Source organism: Hippopotamus amphibius, chromosome 1 (genome assembly GCF_030028045.1).
Source record: "Hippopotamus amphibius kiboko isolate mHipAmp2 chromosome 1, mHipAmp2.hap2, whole genome shotgun sequence".
NCBI lineage: Eukaryota > Metazoa > Chordata > Mammalia > Artiodactyla > Hippopotamidae > Hippopotamus > Hippopotamus amphibius.
In genome coordinates, this window is record NC_080186.1 from 59,488,247 (window position 1) to 59,508,962 (window position 20,716).

The 20,716-nt window shown below is 39.3% G+C and overlaps 1 pseudogene; it reads right to left on the bottom strand.

Annotated features, from left to right (window-relative positions):
- Positions 1-16,890: 16,890 nt before the first annotated feature.
- LOC130860365 (F-box-like/WD repeat-containing protein TBL1XR1) lies at positions 16,891-19,132 on the bottom strand (annotated as a pseudogene).
- Between the last annotated feature and the right edge of the window lie 1,584 nt (positions 19,133-20,716).

Below are 20,716 nucleotides of genomic sequence, written 5' to 3' on the forward strand. Positions count from 1 at the left end.
TTTAGCATCACAGGTCAGTTCCCTGGTGGTCCAGTGGTTAAGACTCCACATTTCCATTGCAGGGGACACTGGTTTGATCCCTGATTGGGGAACTTGCGCATCACAGGAGATGAGGCAAAAAGAAACAAAAAATAAAAACAGGTCAGTTCCTGCTGGCATTCACAGTTCCTTAAGTATCGCTCCTCCAGTTTTTTGGCATTTACGACAGTAATGAATGTCATCTGTATTCTGCTGGTGAAGCCAACTGTGTCAGTCACTGTCCACTCAGGCAATGAGGAGCAACAGAGGGAATACAGTGTGGAAAAGTGGTAGGAAAGACTGGAGGAGCAAAAAAAGGAAGATGTTAAGTTTACCTAAAGAACAGTAACTGCTGGCAGCCACTACCACGCCTAAGCCAGGAGAAACAGGAAGGAAGATGCTGCTGCGCAGACCCCAGCCACAATGACATGCCCTTGAGGCTGCTGGACTCCCACTGCAGATGATTTATAGGGAGCAGGGAATTGTGCAGCATTAAAATTGAAGCTAAGCAGACATTATTACATCCTACAGCGCAAAGCATTTTATTAGCCTGTGCAAGCCATCAGGATTCTGTTTCCATCATGATGACTGATAGGCTAGCTTCAAATCAATGGCATCAAGAGCCCTTCTACACGTCCTTGGCTATGCATTTAGAATAGAACCTTTTCTAAATTGTCCCTTGACCTAGATGGAAATAAAATGTAGTTAAAATTAAAAACGAAACAGAACATCCTGCCGATGTTACAGGAGTATAGGAACCCTCCTGTTCAAACCGTGTTGCCTGCTGGGCTCAGGCTTACCTGCTGCTGCTGCTGTTTGTGGTAGCTGCCTCCAGAAGAAGGGACATCCTCCTCATTTCCACTCTGCCAGGGAGTATGGAAAAGACTGCAGTATACAGACTGGCTTCCTGCAAGGAGGTGGGGGAGGGGAGCATAGCAATGTGGAAATACAACCTTGAACTAATGGCCAACAAGCAGACCTGTCTTTAAAACATTTATTTATCTTCCCTTAACACGTTTTTCATGTTGTTAAGTATTCTTACACTATTAATGGCTGCATCATATTCTTTGTTAATTATTAATGCTCTGGTTAAGTTTATTTGCTATGTTTCTTAGTGTTAATTTTCCTCATTTTCTTCGAAATTTTAGTTGAAGGTTTATCTTATGTGGGTGTTTCATCCTCATCCCCTCCAAGCTTCCATGTTTATCAGTTTTTTGGTTGCCTCCACCCTTCCTTCCCCCACCATCTCTAGCCCAGGACATGGTCTTAGTTGTGGCTTGAGGTCTTGTCCCTCAGTGACTGGAGATATCAGAGATCTAGTCATTAAGCTGGCAAAGGATAACACTGTCCTTGCCTCCAGCTTTAGGAAGGATGCCTTGCTCTGTCACCCCACACAAATCCAACTCTAGGCTGCCTGAGGCTTCAGCTCCTGCATATTGCTGCAGGTTCTCTCTTATCCTACTTTTGAATATGACTATGATTTTTCTTTACGTAAAAAATCTATCACTGCTATGCTTAGAGTAGAGGGAGGAATGTAAAGCACAAATGCATAGTGTCATAGCAATGATAAATCTGTCTTAATACATTTAGTTGATTTGCTTGGGTTTTCTAGGGAAATAATCGTATCACTCAAGAATAAAAAGAACTGGAGCCACCATTTAATCAGTACTTACTACATGGCAGGTACACCCTGCCGGGCACTTTATCTTCATGTCTGGACTTGGAAGTAGGCAAAGAGAATAACTGGTGTCTTTCAGTGGAGTGCTGGGCATTGGCCAGGTGACCCTCAGGGCATTTTCTGATACCAAGAATGTGCACCTTCAATTGACTTTCTTTTGACTAGATTATTTTACGACTCCGTAGAGGTAGCTGTTAAATTGTGAAAAACAAATAGCAATGTAAATAATTCCTGTTCATAACAAGGCAAATGCATTTTAGTAAATTATAAAGCTTTGTTAAGTCAGATTCTCCTTTGAACAGGTCTTACGATCTTATGGATCCCTGAGTAATTGATTTGTTGAATAAAATATTTGATACATGTCCATTTTATATTTATATGAGTCACAGTTTTACTCTTTTGAAAATTATGCTTGAGCATACATAATATCTTCTAATAGGCACAACCTGATTAATAGATGAGAAAACTGAGACTCAGATCAAATGGCTTACCTGCTTAGTGTCAAATTAACTAGTAAGGGGCCAAACTGGGATTTAAGCACCAAGTTTTGCCGTCTTCAAGACCTATGCTCATATGTTATTACCTGCCTTGGAAAAACTGCATTGGATGACAAATAAAATTATTTTTTAAAAACATATATATTAACATCAACAAAACAATAATATCTAAGTATTTGCTATGTGCCATGCATCAAATTACATGCTTATATGGATTAACTGATTTAATCAACAGATGAGAAAACTGAGCCTATAGAAGGTCAATAACTTGCTCAAGGTTTTCCATGCTATTTGTGTTTTTTTTTCCCCTTCTTTTTCCTAATGCAGTAATACTCAGCAATAGCTGCACATTAGAATTACCTAGAGAGGTCTTAAAAAATCAGTTTATCAGAATTTCTTAAGAGCTTGCTGGCTGACTCTAATATGTAGAATCACTGTATAAATGAGAGCACTTAGTATCTTGCTTTCCTATCTAGCGATACTTAAGAGAATTAGACAAACCTTTTTGTTTTTCCTGAAACAGCTTGGCATGGGAATAATGGGGTTGAGATCTGTGCTCTCCCAAAGTTTGAGTGTCCAGAGGTGTCCCGGGTTTCCATAAAGCACTTGAAAAACTGAGCTCAGCTGAAGGTCAAATCATAATAGGAGCTTAGCACATTGAGAAACCATCTCAGTAGTAAGTAAGTAAATGACTTCCACATTGACTTGCTAAATCAATAAGATCTGCCTTGTACTGCCAAACAGTAACACTTATAAAAGTCAGTATTTGCTAAGGAAATGTTCTCTTTCTGTGATTTAGAATATTTGGGTGGCCTAATAATATTTTTTAAATAAACTTCCTCATTCCTGCCATTCACAATCTTTCATTCTTGCCTTTTCCTACACAGTGGCTTGAAAGCTAAAATACTCACCTTTCCAACAATCTTTCCACTGAAGGTGACCATATGACTCAATTCTAGCCAGTAATATGTAAGCCATTGGATGAAACTTGGAACCGGCGTTTTGAAAGGAAATTACTAAGCTGCCCTGGTTCTGAGGGAGATGAGTCATGAGGTGCTACAGCAACCATCTCATGACCATGTGGAGAAAAGCCACCTGCCAAGAATGGTGGAGCAGAAAGATAGGAGGACTGACCCTGGGTTCTTGATGGAATCAGGGAACTCATGTACCAGCTCTCCACAGCCTTACGTGAGACATTTTCTCACATAAAAAGCCCCTTAATTATTCAACGGCTTTTAGTTGTTTTCTGTTGTTATTGGTTGCAGCTGAAAGAGGAAAAAAATTAGGGGTGGGGGGGAAGATGCATACAAATCATTTGACTTTTTTTTTTTCAGTTTTATTGAAGTATACTTGACAACGCTGTAAGATATTTAAAGTGTGCATCATGATGAGTTAATACGTGTATACATTGTGAAGGAATTCCTCCCTTCTATTCTAGTTAACTCCTCCCATCCATCACCTGACATATTTATCTTTTCTTTTTTGTAAGAACATTTAAGTTCTACACTCAGCAAATTTCAATTATACAATACAACTATAATTATAGTGTTATCAACTATAATCACTGTGTTACACATTAGGTCCTCAGACCTTATTCATCCTATAGCTGGAAGTTTGAGAAAGTTTCCTTATGTAATTGTTATGTCTGCAATTTCAGCATTTCCATAGGAGGAGAGAATTTACTTCTGAAAAGTGAGTAAATTGCATATAAAACTCATTTCGATAGATGCAAATAACTCATCCTTTCTTTATTGATTGTCCTTATTATCTTCATTATTAATGGAGAGGAACACAGCTATCAAAGGAGATGGGTAAGCTGTGGGCAGGTGTTTTTGAATGAACATGTCATTTCATCGTATGAGCATGTTCACTAATGTCTTGCACCAGTGGAATTTTATATCTGTCAGATTCCATGATCCCATTCAGCCTACGTGAAATATAGGTTGACAATAACAATGCTGCCAGAAGAGACCCTTCAGAGGATTGCACTCCACCCTCTCCAGAAATGTTTTCCTTGATAAAGGAGCTATGAAATTCCTTTGGCATCATCTCCTGGGGTGAGGTTTGCATATATAGTGAGCCATTTGTTATAAAGTTCCTTGATAAATAGATCAATTCTCATGTATTATTTTTAATTTTTGAGTGTATATTACTGCCATTTTAAGACTTTAGCTATTACTAGGTCTCAGGAAAAGAAGCACAAAGCATTATGTTGTACAGAACACCTCTTGGTCAGCAGGGAAGGAACCAGGAGCAGTGAACCCACATAAAGAGCTTGACTTGGGAGTGGGCAGGCAAGACCAGGATGAGGTCCAAGAGGAATAAGAGTGTCAGCCCTAATTACAGTAAAGTTTGGACATGAGTATTCAATAGGTGAGTTGGATACAATGTTTGAGGAACCTCCTTCACAGAGAGGACAGAAGAATAAGAACTCCCCAGCTTTCTTCCATCCTTCCTTGCATCACTCTCATCACACAGGAATCACTCTGCATCCCCCTGTCTGGACCTAATCCCTCCACTATGCTCTGAATCCCAGCCCTTTGGTGCATGCTCAGACCTTGCTCAGTTAATCATCCCTCCTCTCTCCTCTGTCTTCACTTCATTTTCTACAGCATTTAAATGTCTTTAAGGTTTGTCAATCCCACACCTTGCCTCTCATCACCATCCTCTCTCCCCCTTCTGAAGCTAGTTTTCTTTATTCAGTTTTGAATATTTGCCTCCACTTCTGTACCTTCCATTCTCTCCTCAACCTGTTAAGCCTGTCTTCTGCCACTACGGCTCCACTGCAACTGCTCAAGCCACTCTGGCTTCACCAGCCGTCTCCTCATGAGACTGGCCTGCCCGTGTGATCCAGCCCCTGCTCCGCCTCAGTCTCATCTCCTGCAATCTCCCCACTCACTCCTGCTCATCCAGCCCCAACCTCCTTTTTATGATTCAAAGCCCACAAACCCTTGTCCATTTCCAGGCCTGGGTACTTGTTCTTCCCATAGCCCCCGATTCCCCCAGCTCTCACATGGATAGTTCATTCTCATCCCTCAGGTCCTGGCTCAAATATCCACTCAGAGAGGCCTTTCCTGAACAACACATGGTGTGTGACCTTGGGAACATCACTTAACCTCTCTGTGGTTCCGTTTCTCATCTGTAACTGAGGAAATAATTGTACCTATCCCCTATGGTTGTTGTAAGGATTAAATGAGATTCTGCACACAGTCTTTAGAACAAGCCTTGACATGTAGCAGTAATTTAGGATTAATTATAGATAGCCGCTTACTATCATGGGCAACATTTTTGTCATCTTATCTCCCTGTTTTCTTCCTTTGTTGCACTTATGAGCTGTGATTACATTGTTCATTTATTCACTTGTTTTGTGTGGCATGGTAGGAGGCAAGGTCCAGAATGACAAGGGACTCATCTGTCTTGTTCGTTTTTCTACCCTTTACATCTTGCTGGAGCCTGGAGCACAGTAGATCTCAATACATTAGACACTTCAACCACTCTCTTAGCTCGTGCTATATTTGTCATTGTTGACCATGCAGTTCTTTCTGAAACCCTCTCTCTGTCTTTCTCTTTTTTTCTTTCACTTCCTTGTCTCTCTCTGCTCATACCTTTAAAATGCCAGGACACGTCTGAGAGGGTCCAGGACAGAACAGGAGTCTGGGAACATGGGAACGGGTGGATGAGATCTGGGTGAGATGCTGCTGCCCCACATATTGAGCTGGGTTCACAGCAGCTTGGGTAAGAGGAGGGAGGGATGGGTGGAGCTGCTGATCTTAACTGAAGAGGGAAACCTCAGACTGGGCCTACATGGGGTGAAGTCAGGAGTAAAGGGCTTGGGCTTGCTCTTGAAGTTCTAGACTAATTCATCATGTATCAAGCACCCTATGTGCCCAACTGAATTAGGTGTTAGACTGAAAAATATAAACAGCATATACATCAAATATATAGACGTATAAACAAATACTAGCAGTTTATTGTAGGAAGTGCTATGCAGAGGTGTGCACAAGGTACAAGTTGGCAGTTGGGGGGTGATCAATTAGTTGTCTGAGGGTGCTGGGAGATTCAAAGAAGAGTAATATGAAACAGGCCTTATATTTATCAGATAAAGCAGGGAAGGAAATCCCAAGGTGAGGAAATAGCACATGAAGAAGCATAAGAAGATTTCTCATCAATATTCAATATGGTGGATAGAGCTGACATGAAGACCCTACCTGACCAAACAGAAATATATAGCATCCCTGTGATTGTCACAAAGTTGATGCAACTTTTTGAGGAGAAAATTTTATGTGGATTTTAAACAAACTTTATTTTGGACTAAATCTCTAATTTATGGCTTGCTGTGATAGATGGCTACTAGGCAGTCTTAAGGCTTCTGACTATTAAATTCCAACTCATATAATAATTCCAGTTTTAGAAGAGAGAAAGGTTAGAGAGGTGAGTGGGAGTGTAGATGGGTGAATTGACTGGGTTGGAGGATGGACAGGTGGAAAGATAGGAGATGGCTGCCAAGGAATCCAACAGAGAATCAGGGTGGTGTTGCTTTATTTAAAGTTTTGATTGGATGGTGTATCCAGATGCAGAGGTGACCTGGGAAAAGCATCCACATGTTTTTATACAAAATTTTGATTTTATTATAACAATAACAGTAGTTACTGAAAATATACTATGAGTTAGATATTACTCTGGGTTCTTTTTATTTATTATCTTTACCCTGGAAGGAAAATATGAGAAACCTGAGACTTGGAGAAGTTAATTTTACTTACTCAAGGTAATACACCAAGTAGAACTACTTAAATCTAAAGTAGATTTTTTTCATGTTTTCCTACCATATCAGGGGGACAATTCCTACTTTTTTCTTTTTTTTTTTCTTTTTTTGTTATTTTATTGGCTGTGTTGGGTCTTTTTTTTTGCTGTGCGTGGGCTTTTAGTTGTGGTGAGCGGGGGCTACTCTTCCTTGTGGTGCACGGGCTCCTCATTGCCATGGCCTCTCCCATTGCAGAGCACGGGCTCTAGGCACATGGACTTCAGTAGTTGCAGCACATGGGCTCAATAGTTGTGGCACACGGGCTCTAAAGCACAGGCTCAGTAGTTGTGGCGCATGAGCTTAGCTTCTCCGAGGCATGTGGGATCCTCCCAGGGCAGGGATCGAACCCGTATCCCCTGCATTGGCAGGCGGATTCTTAACCACTGCGCCACCTAGGAAGTCCCCTACTTCTTTCTTAGCAAAGACACAATTTACTTCAATCTCCCACTTTCAAATCTAATCACTGCTCTGCTTCAACAATCCTCTCAAACTCTTGTGATATAAAGGGCAGTGAAGAATGGCACAACTATTCTAACAAGACTTCTCCCTTGGTAAAACTGGTTTTTCTTCTAGCACAGAATGAACTTCTGCAACATGAAGTGCTTGCTTTTGTGCCTGAACAGGGGCCACCGCAATAAATTTATTCCTGGAATCTTCCTATTTCATGCCTCTTCAGAGAGAATACTACTACTGTATGCATTGTGGTTTCTGTTGTTTGCAACTGAACCCTCCTGGTTGGGCTAAGGGAATTATTGCCAGTTATTAGATGGTTTATAAAATTATTGTAAGGGCTGTAAGAGGAGGCTCTAGGCTGAGTTTCTAGGAACAGCTCCCAATTTCCAAAATTACACAGCTTCTGCACGGCCGGGAACTTCACAATCTCTTCTTGACATCTGCAGGAAACTGATGACAGAAGAACCTTAAGGCCTTTGCCCGAATCCTCCAGCATAAAATGAAAGCCTCCCACCCTTTCTCTCCACTCAGGACCAGCATCATGAGCAGGCAACCTGTGCAGCCGGTCAAGGTCCCACACTTAGAAGGGCGCCACTTTTGGAGTTTCTCATTCTGAGGTTGCCATCTTAAAATTTTTGATTTAAAATTTGTGTTCTGAGGAGAAAAACCTTTAGGACGGTGGATTATGCGCCGGGAGCTTGGAGCCTCAGCTCCCTCCTCTTGCTACCTCCCTGTGACAAGTTCTCGGCCAGCCTCTCCCCTACGACCTAGCACCCCAGACCTCCCCTTCCCTGCCACTGCCAGGGACCCCCGCCTCCGGGACTCTGCTGGAGACGTGGCCCTGGGTGCGAGGAGGATTGGGATTGGTTCGCATCAGGCGCATGCGCCCCTGGATCTGTGGCCAGGGCGGCGCAGCACCGTCCGCGCCCCAGGCAGGTCGCGGTGTGCACCGTTAGTGGCAGGAGAGAGGCTCTTACCTGCCTCTGTTCCAGGTGTCTAGTGCCTCTGGGCGTGGAGGTGGCAGTATTTTCATGGGTCACCCATCCTCCGTGGGTTGGGGTGCCAGCCCTTGGGAAAGAGAGATGTCTGACTGGACTTCTGGAAGCCTCGGTGGGTACGGCAGCCTGTGGGAGAAGAAAGCCAGCAGCCCGTGGGTCACACGTGCGGCAGGGACCCTGGCCCCGGTGAGTGTCTGCGCTCATATCTGTGTCGTCGCTTTCTGAGATTGCCCCATTAAATAGCAAACAGAAAGAGGGGTAAAAAAAAAAAACCCCAAAACAACAACAACAAACACCCTAATAAGGTGTGGAAAAGACCGCAAAAGGAAGGTAAAAGTTTCCCCCCTCCCTTTTGTACAGGGGCCTCGCGTTTTCATTTTATATTTGGCCACACACATCATGTAGGTAGCGCAGCCTCCACTTAATTTAGCTTTAATTTAGGGCTTTGATAAATGCACCTGATTGATTAGTGGAATCCAAATCCATCCTAAACTCCGTTTATGAGGGAGTCTGGGAAGTGTAGTTATTAGCTTTCTAACCTGAGTAGTGCATGAAAGTACTGCAGTATAGGAAGAAGGTTGGAATTCGTATCGAGTAAGACGTCCTGCTCTGTCTGCCACAATCACCTGCATCGTGAATCTGGCAAGAGTGGTACCTCGTCTGTACACTAGGCTCCGTGGAGCAGGGACTGCATCGGGTGCACTCACTTCTCATTCCCCAGTTCAGAATATGGGACCTGTCGCATAGTATGATCCTAGTATTTGTAGAGTTGAATTGCTAATGACACATTTTTTGTATGTTCTAGTCATTAACCTATATCTCTAGTGGTATATTCTTTCTTGCGATAGTTCATATTAACTGGAGATCTTCATTATTAGTGACAAATGCATATTCGAATGCAGTAGATTAGTAAAGAAAAATAGGCATATGGATTATACTTAGTGATTTCTTTTCATGTACCAGGTATAGCTAATACAAACATGATATCATATGTCTGCTCTGCTTGGTGACTTAAATCACTTACCATGCCATTATGAAAACAATAATGTTTACCCAGCCACAGAAACCAATATGAAATTAAATTCCCTCTAGTCTTCACCTTTCAAATTTCACAAACTGGAATTAATTTCAAAGGGAATGTGTCTGGCTGACCTGTATTAAGAGTGGGCAAATCACAGAATAGTCTATGGAAAAATTAGTTTGACTTAGAACAGGAATGCCCTGCGCAGGATCAAAACTTTTCATATACTTCTCACCATCTCCAAAATGGAAAGTAAGAGTATTTCCACCAAAAGGTTTTAATTAAAAAGGCTTTTGGCATGTGTGTGTATAAAAATGTCTCTTAATTACAAAGATTTTAGTTAAACCTTATGCCTGAGATTTAATTAGCACTCTAAATTGTGCAGCTATGAATTGATGACAGTGAGGACAGCTGGGAATATGCTGAGTGATCAGATCATCCAATGGAATTCGGGAAGCAAAGCTACACCTTTCAAAACTTATCTAGCTATCTAGCTAAGAAGTGGTGTGGGCTGGAGGGCTTATTCGAAAAATTTGTTAAGCGTAGTAGGTTAAAAGAGGTCTTTGGGATCTCCATCCTTAAATGTTCTCTTTGGGGACTGCATCATGGAAATCTGGCCTGACAGTCTGGTCCTGAATGAGATCTAGTTATAGCTCAGAGCATATGAGTTACTTAATGGGAGTCAAGGAGGCAATTGTGTGAGTAACTGGTTGTTATTAACTAAAGGCACAGTCTGGCCTTTGAGCCAAAGTAGGGACTAATGGAATTCTGGTTCATTCAGGGAAGGTGGAACAGAGAATGTTGACTTTTATTATCCAGGTAATCTTGTCTTTCACATCAATTTGACTGAAGGATTTATCCTAATCCATTGTGCCTCTAAATTAAATACTTAACTTGACAAAGTGTTACTATGATACAACTATAAATAACAACAATAAAGGTTATCCACCCATATAATCCAGGGTAATCTTCCCATCTGAAAATCCTTAATTATATTTGCAATGTCGGTTTTGGCCATGTGAGGCAATATTCATGGGTTCCAGGGATTAGGAAATGCTGTCTTTTGGGGGAAGGGATATTATTCAGCTTAACATGCATGTTGTCTGAAAATTTGCTAAAACTCAAATCTGTTTACTACCTACTATCTCTGAACAGAAAGAACATCAAAGGATGGAGATTCTAAACACCTACTTTCATTTTGACTAGCAATCATAAACCTAGGTTTCTAAAGAAGTTTAATTAAAAGAGGGCTGTTTGGGGGAACATCTAACAACATAATTTCTATTTTTACCTATCCAGACTAATAGATATAGTCTTCAAAAGTCCTGAGGGTCATATTTGAATTAAATTTTATTGTGGTCATTTTGAATCATCTCTTTCAGATCTGATTCAAATTATAGTTGTCAAAGCAATACAATGCAAAGGGAAACTGCAACAACAACAACAACAACAAAAATGTGCTTAGAAAGGATAAAAAGATCATTGGGGACAAATCATTGTGATGTGGAACCAAAATACATCATAAGTGTAGTTAACATGGTCCAGGACAGCATAGAACATTTATATCAGTCTTCCTCACACAATAATCATGAAAACTGAACAATAAAGTTCTTTAACATATACAAAAAACTGTCATGGGCTGGTTTACACTTTTACAACAATTTTAAAGTTAACTGGATAACTAAAGAAATGATGCAGACATTTTTATCCAGTGCTGTAAGCAGGCTCACAGAATTAGACCCAAAGGATTTGTAAAAAATCAAAATTAGAACATTATAGCTACAATGTCAAAGTCAGGAAAGAAGAAAATTACTTCTATATTTAGGGATTACAGAACTACAAAATGCGGTCTGTGTGTTTTTATTTTAATGAGATGAATAAGTACATTAGACTAGATACAACATGCAGAATGTTTTCTTGAACTTATCCAGAAACTCCAAAGAAAACGTTATGAAACAGCTTACTAGAAAAAAAAATGTCCTAGTTATTCACCCTGCTTAAACACTGTCAACGTAAAGGCAGAAATGAAGAATGCTATTAATACTTCAGAACTAATGATATGACATCAGATTTCTAAATCGGTGTATTAAAAAAGTGAACACTTTCTCTTTTTTCAGTCTCTCTTCTACATTTAACTAGAATCATGTTTTTTAAAGAAAATTGATATTGAATGTGACACGTCAGAGCTATCACTGGAAGGAGTAATTTATAATTTCCCTACTCACCTGCCATCCCTGCTGATTCAGGAGAAAACAAATGAACAAAAAAACAACCAGGGTCTCTTGTAGATTTGCTGCTATTCCCCAAAATGTTGGCCATGCCACATTGTTGGTCCATTGAAATAGGATTTCTGTGGAAACTGTCAACAGTAATTCACCGAATGCAAGTACTGTCCTTAGCATGCGAGAATAAATGCAGGTTCTATAGAAATGTACAATGTGCTTAAGAAAATGAAAAGTGTTTTGAAAAGAGTAAATAGCACTGCATTTGAGATTTATTTTTTCTGCTTATCTAGTAAAACAACATTTTTGCTGACATAAGAATGGTCATTTGTGATTCTTTTAAACAGCAAAAATACATACTCCTCTTCAGGCCTCTACAATAGTTACATTATTCTTAACAAAATCATTTTACAGAAACAGAAAGCTCCTTAAAAATAGTACTCTCTCATTAAGTCTAATTTGACAGAAATAAATTTAAGGGAAAAAAGAGTGCTTTATAAGTTAAGTGAAAAAGTACAAATCTTTGACCTTTCTCTTGACATCTTTATATGTCAAAAAGCAAAAAACCTTCATGTAATTCAATCTAATGATTACTTTTTGCACCATAATTTGTTTTTTACACCGTAAAAGGAGGCACTTTCAGTATCTGTAAAAGGTGTTTAATCCTAAAACATACTTACTTAGAGAATAATTAATTAAAACAGAATTCAATACACTCTCTAAGACCTGTTAGGAAATTAAAAGTTACCACTTTTAAAAGTCACTTGAAAGTCAATGGTGGTATCTGATCAATGATAGGAAACTGGGAATGGAACATATATAAGAACTTACGGGATTTCCTACATGGAGAAGAAAAAAAGATATCTGTTTACGATGTTTAAGAATGACAGCTGCAAGATCCTTTGTGACCCACCTCCCAGAATAGTGGAAATAAAATCAAGAATAAACAAATGGGACCTAATGAAACTTAAAAGCTTTTGCACAGTGAAAGAAACCATAAACAAGACAAGAAGACAACCCTCAGAATGGGAGAAAATATTTGCCAATGAAGCAACTGACAAAGCATTAATCTCCAAAATATACAAGCAGCTCATACAGCTTAATACCAAAAAAGCAAATAACCCAATCCAAAAATGGGTGGAAGACCTAAATAGACATTTCTCTAAAGAAGACATGCAGATGGCCAACAAACACATGAAAAGATGCTCAACATCACTAATCATTAGAGAAATGCAAATCAAAGCCACAATGAGGTATCACCCCACACTGGTCAGATTGGCTATCATCAAAAAATCTAGAAACAATAAATGCTGGAGAGGGTGCGGAGAAAAGGGAACTCTCCTGCACTGTTGGTGGGAATGTAAATTGGTACAGCCAGTATGGAGAACAGTATGGGGATTCCTTAAAAAACTAAAAATAGAACTACCATATGACCCAGCAATCCCACTATTGGGCATATACCCTGAGAAAACCATAATCCAAAAAGAAACGTGTACCACAATGTTCATTGCAGCACCATTTACAATAGCCAGGACAGGGAAGCAACCTAAATGCCCATCAACCAATGAATGGATAAAGAAGATGTGGCACATATATACAATGGAATATTACTCAGCCATAAAAAGGAATGAAATGGAGTTATCTGTAGTGAGGTGGATGGACCTAGAGTCTGTCATACAGAGTGAGGTAAGCCAGAAAGAGAAAAACAAATACTGTATGCTAACACATGTATATGGAATCTAGAAAAATGGTACTGATGAACCCAGTGACAGGGCAAGAATAAAGATGCAGATGTAGAAAATGGACTTGAGGATACGGGGGCAGGGGTGGTGGAGGCGGTGCGAAGGGGAAGCTGGGACGTAGTGAGAGAGTAGCATTGACATATATACACTACCAAATGTAAAAGAGATAGTTAGCAGGAAGCTGCTGCATAACACAGGGAGATCAACTGGATGATGGGTGATGACTTAGAGGGCTGGGATAGGGAGAATGGGAGGGAGCCTCAAGAGGGAGGGGATAAGGGAATATATGTATAAACACAGCAGATTCACTTTGTTGTACAGCAAAAACTGGCACAACAGTGTAAAGCAATTATATTCCAATAAAGAGCTTAAAAAAAAAGTGATAGCTGCTCTTTTATTCTGTTTTAATCAATGAGTATTCTATTCATTCAAGTTTTCCTTTCAGTCTTTCCTTGTAAGTTTCTTACAATAGCCTATACAACAATGATATATAATGAATACCACAGAAAATCTACTGGAATCAGTAGATCTTCAGATAAGTTCTTAGAGAAGAAAAGGAAGTTCAGATAAGTTCTTAGAGAAAAAAAGGACGGAAAAATAAGCAAGAACCTCAAATATAGAAGTTTACAGGCTGTAAAACTTGATCTCTTATAATCATGTTACTGCTCAAATTAGAGGCAATCTTATTTCTGTCTACTGGAGCAACATCGTGGCACATCAACAGACAATGTTGACGTTGAGAACAGCAGCAAAAAGAAATAATTGTATGCTCACAAAGAACCCAAGCCTACAAAGTGAATACCTTTCTGATAGTTTATACTTAAAAGACCCAAGACGTCAAGATAATAAAGCTCTGTATTTATAATCTTTATATGTCCTATTGTGGCTATTATGCTTAAGTAAAATAGCTAAAGATAAAACAAAACAAAACAAAAATACAGAGAAGATGACAACACCATAAACACGTAGCTGTCTATTTTGGCAGCTATACTGCAGAACTTTGTGACTATTTTTTAATCAGCTGGGGGAAAAAGGTCAATAACTATGCAAATGAATAATTAGTCCATATCAAAATACAAAAGTACTATCAATAATCACCTCTTGACTTTCAGATTTAAATGCATCACTAAAGGAAAATGCAGCTTAAGCATACTCAAAAGATTTGTTTCTCATCCTGGGAGCACATTTAAAAAGTATTGCACAGATTTTTAAATTTTTATTTATTTTTTTAAAAAAGCAACAGAGGTCAACCACAGATGTGGACCTCCAGCAATAAAAGCAGGATTTCAAGTGCCAGATACTCAGCATATTAGGTTTCCTACATAAGTCACAGGATAGTAGTTCTAAATATCTATAATGTGATCCAAAACCCTAAAAACAACTGGCACAAAACCATCATGAATGACTGCCTGTCTGGATGTAAATTTTAAAAAATATTATTACAGTGTCATAGCCCCCACTAACAGCAGCTGGGGTGCATATAACAATGCATTGTGAAATTAAGTGTATTTATTCTCTTTACCAATAGCAAATGCTATCCTACGTTAGTAAAACCAAGGCTTGCTTCAGTCAATGCTGTTTTGTAAAAATAGCTAAACAACAGACACTGAAAATCAAAGCTACATTACTTGGGTAAATCAGTTTCTAATTAAACTTAAATCATAGATTAAAACTTTAGAAGTAAAAGCTTCAAAATAATTAGTGACAGAAATAGTTTTATAAATTTGCCAAGCTTGATAATAAATGATATTCCTTAATTAAAATCTTTGAGATATAAATTTGACAACTATTCTCTTCAAAATTGACACTTCTGGATTATTACATTAATCATGACAAACCCTGTTATTCACACATGTAAACACAGCCCCATGCTATCATTTGTAGGTTCTGTATATGTTAGCTTTTAGTTGCATGAGCACAAGAGGAGGTTTGATTTGATACCTATACCTTTAAGAAAATACGTGATATTATAAACAGAGTAAAAGACATGATATAGTAGTGATTACTGAAAAAAACAAAAAATATCAGCTTAAATCTATTTATATTTGGAAAAATGTAGTCACAAGTACCACAAATGCAGAATCAGAGCAGCAGGGAGGTTAGTGCAGTTATACCTTTTTAAAATATTTTGAAATCACTGCTATTTAAAAACACTTTGAAGCAAGTCTTTTGTTCTAAAGATTGTTTTTAAACTAAGGTAGCAGACATTTTGCCATGTAATGGCAGTGTTATATGCCATTATATTGCTTTGTATAAAGAAAAATATGTGAGAGATTTTTAGTATGGGAGTTTGGTTACATTACATATTTAAGCTTCTACATAGAATGATGGACACTTTGAGAAGCTAATCCTTATCCAGAAACATTTTAAGCTCTTAAAAAACAAAGCAAAAGAAACAAATAAAAGAACCTAGACCAACTTTGCTCCTTTTCACAATGATGCACAGTTTAACCATAATTTAGTTATGGCTACAAAACACATCAGAAGATTTTTTTATGCATCTTCTGTATGGCAATAAAAAAATTTTCGTGCCCTTCTAATCTTTAATTGGCAGAAATATCTTCCAAAAAAGAAACTATTGCATTTAAGCCACATCACAAAAAAACAAAACAAAATTAAAAAAACAAAAAAAAAAAAACAAAACAAAATTAAAAAAACAAAAAAAAACATAAAAACTTCACAACAAAAAACAAAGCAAAAACAAAAAACAAAAAAACAGAGCATAATACCCTTTTACTGATGTGTCTTACAGGTTGATGTGACCAAAGTCATATAGTTCCATTTAATTTCCAATTCCCCCTGCTACAACATGCACCAATTGAATATATGCTCTGGGAGCCATAAATGTACCAAACATCTCTCACTTCAGAAGAATGCATTAAAATATTTTTAAGAATTTTGTTTAACAAGTGAAAAAAATATAAACAAGAAACTGATTCACTCCCTTACTTCATGCATCCAGAAACTAAACCAAAAACAAAGTTTAAAAGCAAGAATAAACTGCTGCTGCAAGTTTTTGTAAGTCCATTTTCTCTGTACATACAAACTGCTAAACTACTGAATGGAAAAAAAAGAGTATAATCCATGGTGTCTGCTGACTCACAGGGGAGAAACAAGGCTGTCATTAGTATCCAAAAACTGGTACATGTATGGGATGCTTTTATAACACTTATTTTTTTTCTCTCTTCTGTTTTTCATATCCGGAACTTCTAAATGCTATTTTAGGGGCACAGCAGATTAGATTCCAGCACTTGGTGAACAGAATTCACAAGCTGTGACAAAATTCTGTTATCTTCAGGGTGCAATTTTGTTTATATACACTGTATGTATATATTTCTCTTAGATTTGACTGTAGTGGATTGGCCATGGTTGAAGTGGAACTACAGCAGTACTTGGTCAGGGACAGTCATTTTGGCTATATACACATTCATGGTCGGTCTATGGCTTCCAACTAGTAGCGCTAATTCCGAAGGTCTAATACACAAACTGAACCATCTGATGCACTGGCTTCAACCTTGTCTCGTGCTGCACTCCAACAAACTTAAAAAATTCCACCTGTTCCCCTATAGCTGTGAACTAGAGCACCTGTCTGTGTGTTCCAGATGTGCACACATTTGTCAAAAGAACCACTCGCCAGATACCTGCCATCAGGACTGAAAGCTACGCTATACACAGGAGCTTGGTGTTTTGCCAAGGAATGGATGCAAATTCCTGGGTCTATATTCCATAATCTAGCAGTAGAATCAAAGGATGCTGCTGCATAACACAGGGAGATCAACTTGATGATGGGTGATGACTTAGACGGCTGGGATAGGGATGGTGGGAAGGAGTCACAGGAGGGAGGGGATACAGGGATATATGTATAAATACAGCTGATTCACTTTGTTGTACAGCAAAAACTGGCACAACAGTGTAAAGTAATTATATTCCAATAAAGAGCTTAAAAAAAAACAAAAAAGGATGCACTTGCTAACATAAGGTTGTCATTTAGATTATTTGTCCCTGGCCCTGTTGGACTCCATTTGATAGTATAAATTTCTTTATTATGTGTTTGCAAATCATGGACACAATTGTCTTTTCATACTCTATATCTTTAAAGTCATGTCATCAGAACAGGATTCCAGGAGATTGCCAGTTGAGTCCCATTTGATAGTATTTACTTCATTCCTGTGTCCCTGGAATGTTTTAATAGGTGTGTGTTGTCCTGATTTATAGACACGAATGCACATATCTGTACTATAAGCAGCAAAGGTGTTGTTGCGCTGCCAGGCAACATCCAGTGCTGGTGCTGAATGAAAAGGAAATTGTTTTTGGCTTCAGTGGTATGTGCATCCCAAATAATTGTAGTCTTGTCTACTCCAGCACTTCCGATGACATTTCCTTTCTTATTCCATTTTAATGCAAATATAGGGCCTTTATGCTGCCCTGAGGTGCTAGCAGGGTTCCCTAATCTTTAGTCCATATTCTAGCAAACCCATCTTAGGAACCAGATGCTAGAAATGGACCTTCACTATTCCAGTATAGACATGTCACATCCTTGTTGCTTAGGCCATCTTGCCCTCCTTCTTGTACACAATATCTAAGTACTAATTGTGTGGAGCCACTTGTGCTGTTTTCACTAAGATTGCATATTCTTGTTGTTGAGTCTCCAGACCCTGATGCCAAGAGATCGCTAATGGAGTTCCAGGCACAGATGAAAACTTCGGATTCATGGCCCTGTAACACAACTGCTTTATTAGGAGGGATTTCCATCCCCATCCACTTCCATCATATCAGTATGATTATTTGCTATAGTATGTGCTCTATTCTCCTCCCCATTTGCTGTGTTTTCTCCATTTTTTGCAGATCCTTGTTGGTTTGTTGCAGCTCCTGGTTGATTTGTTGCAGCTGCGGGAGCTGCAGCAGCTGCTGCTTGTTGCTGTGCAAGTTTATCTCACTAAGCTTGTCTTTGTCGACTAAAAAAAAATGCACAACATGCGAGTTGCAAGTTGACTTTATTTGGGACAAAATGAGAACTGCAGCCCAGGAGACAGCATCCCAGATAGCTCTGAGAAACTGTTCCAAAGAGACAGTGGGGGAAGATTAGTATATTTGTGATGTTGGTAAAGGAGGAATACATGCACTCAAGCACATATTTAGTAGGGGGTTTCTGCTAGTCACGAGGAGCAGACGTCAACAGGTAGGGATTTAGTGCTTTTCTAGATATGAGGAGATGCAAGGATTGGGCTCATAAAATTAGCTCCTGGAAACTTCTATCTGAAGACCTGTTCCTCCCGTTTTCCAAAGCACAGAGTGCCTCATTCCTGGTCTCCACCCTGAATTCCCTTCAGGGGGTGTTGAAGGTCAGCAGCTGCAGCAGCACACGTGGTTTAATCCTTGTAGCAGAGGCAGATGGCAAGTGCCGATTTGTAGTTGACGTCTTGTTTGTACTGCGTCAGGCATTACGGCATCTATCAGTGACAGAGACTATGAGGTCGACCATCGAACAAGGTACCATCCTCATTAATACTAACTTCTGCCTCTACATACTGTAGACCTTTCTGGATGATAGAAATCAATGTAGCAGGCGGGTTGAGGGCACCATTTATGTTAGACTGACTGATATGGCTTTCTATACCAAAGGTAAATGCTGAATGAGAAAATGCTGACTCTTGCAAGTATCTGTATACTAAGAAGTTGACCTCATCACTGCTTATACCCATCTTTATTCCCACTTAAACCATGAGGTCACAACATAGGATATAACCCATTGGCAGTGCATTGATGTGGGGATGTACAACTGAATATCTGGTACAGCTCATCACAAGTTGCTGCTGTTGATGCTGAAAAGGGTGGCCTCCAGCACCACTCCCGCTCCTAGGAATGAAGGCACAAGGAAATTCCTCTCCTCAGCTGCCGCCTCCAACCACCCCCAAAATAACCCCTGGGAGGGGGTGAGAGGAAATTATAACCTCTGCGAATAGAGGGCATGGGGGATGGGCCCCAGGCGAGCCCTGGCTGGGAGGGCTGCGCGGGTCCCCAGGTGGCTAACGGAGGTGTTCCCGCAGCAGGGGGAGGGGCGGGGCTTCTCTGCATGTTTTTGATCAGCCATATAGAAGCGGTAAGACTTTGAACCTAGAGTGATTCAACATTATTTAACTGTTATCACCCTAGGGCTAACAGGTTACACTTTGAACTAGATGATGGCTAAATTAATACATTTTTTTCAATGAGTTTACACCTAACGTATCACTTAGCATATCCTGACTGTGAGCACAGTTGTTGAATTATTATTGCTGAAGTTTGAATGAAATGGCAAGTACCCTGTTTCAGGACCCAGACTTCAAATACAAGGGCTATCCCATCTTTTTTCCTTGTGACGTTCTGAATACTGTGTACCTCACTAAACAGTTTTCTTTGTTCTTTTGTTGTTGTTGTTAAATATTTTGATGAATTAGAAAATGTAGCCTTTAGAGCCACTTCATAACCTCTCTTGGACTGGAACTATTTTCTACTGTTGTTTACAGTGTTAGTTATAACTTGGAACTTGTAGTCTTAGTTCTTTTAGTTGCAAAGTACCTGTGACATGCTTAGCACTTCTACTGAGCACAGACTCAATGCCAACCACAGTGCAAAGGGGCAGGCAAATATAAAGAGGTCTGAGACTCATTCTGCCTCGCCCAGACTGTGATCTCTGTACTGAGACCTGGACTTATTTGACCTCAATCTCCAGCATCTGTTCTACTCTCTAGCACATAACTGAGGGTAAATGTTTGTGTTCTGTTTTGTTTTAAAAAAATTTTTTTATTGAGATATAGTTGACATTATATTAGTTTGTACACCTGTACAACAAAATGATTTGATATATGTACATATTTCAAAAGATAACCATAATAAGGCTAGTTAGCATCAGTCACTGTACATAGTTACAAAAGATTTTTTTTCTTGTGATGAGAACTTTTCAGATCTACTCCCTTAGCAACTTTAAAATATGCAATACAGTGTTATTAAAAATAGTCACCTTGCTGTACATTACATCCCAATGACTTATAAGTAGAAGTTTATACCTTTTGACGCCCTTCACCCATTTTGCCACTCCTCCCTTACGTGTCTGTTTAATGAAAAAATTTTGTATAATTAGTTGTTGAATGAGCTATTTATGAAATCAAATAACAGATAGAATGCTTCTATCTTCTGATCACCTCTAAGGGATGTGATGGAGGTGTGAACAGGGTGTAATGGGACCCACCACTTCAACCAAGGAGAGTCAGAGAAGGCTTTGTAGAAAAGCAGTCACGTGAGTGAGG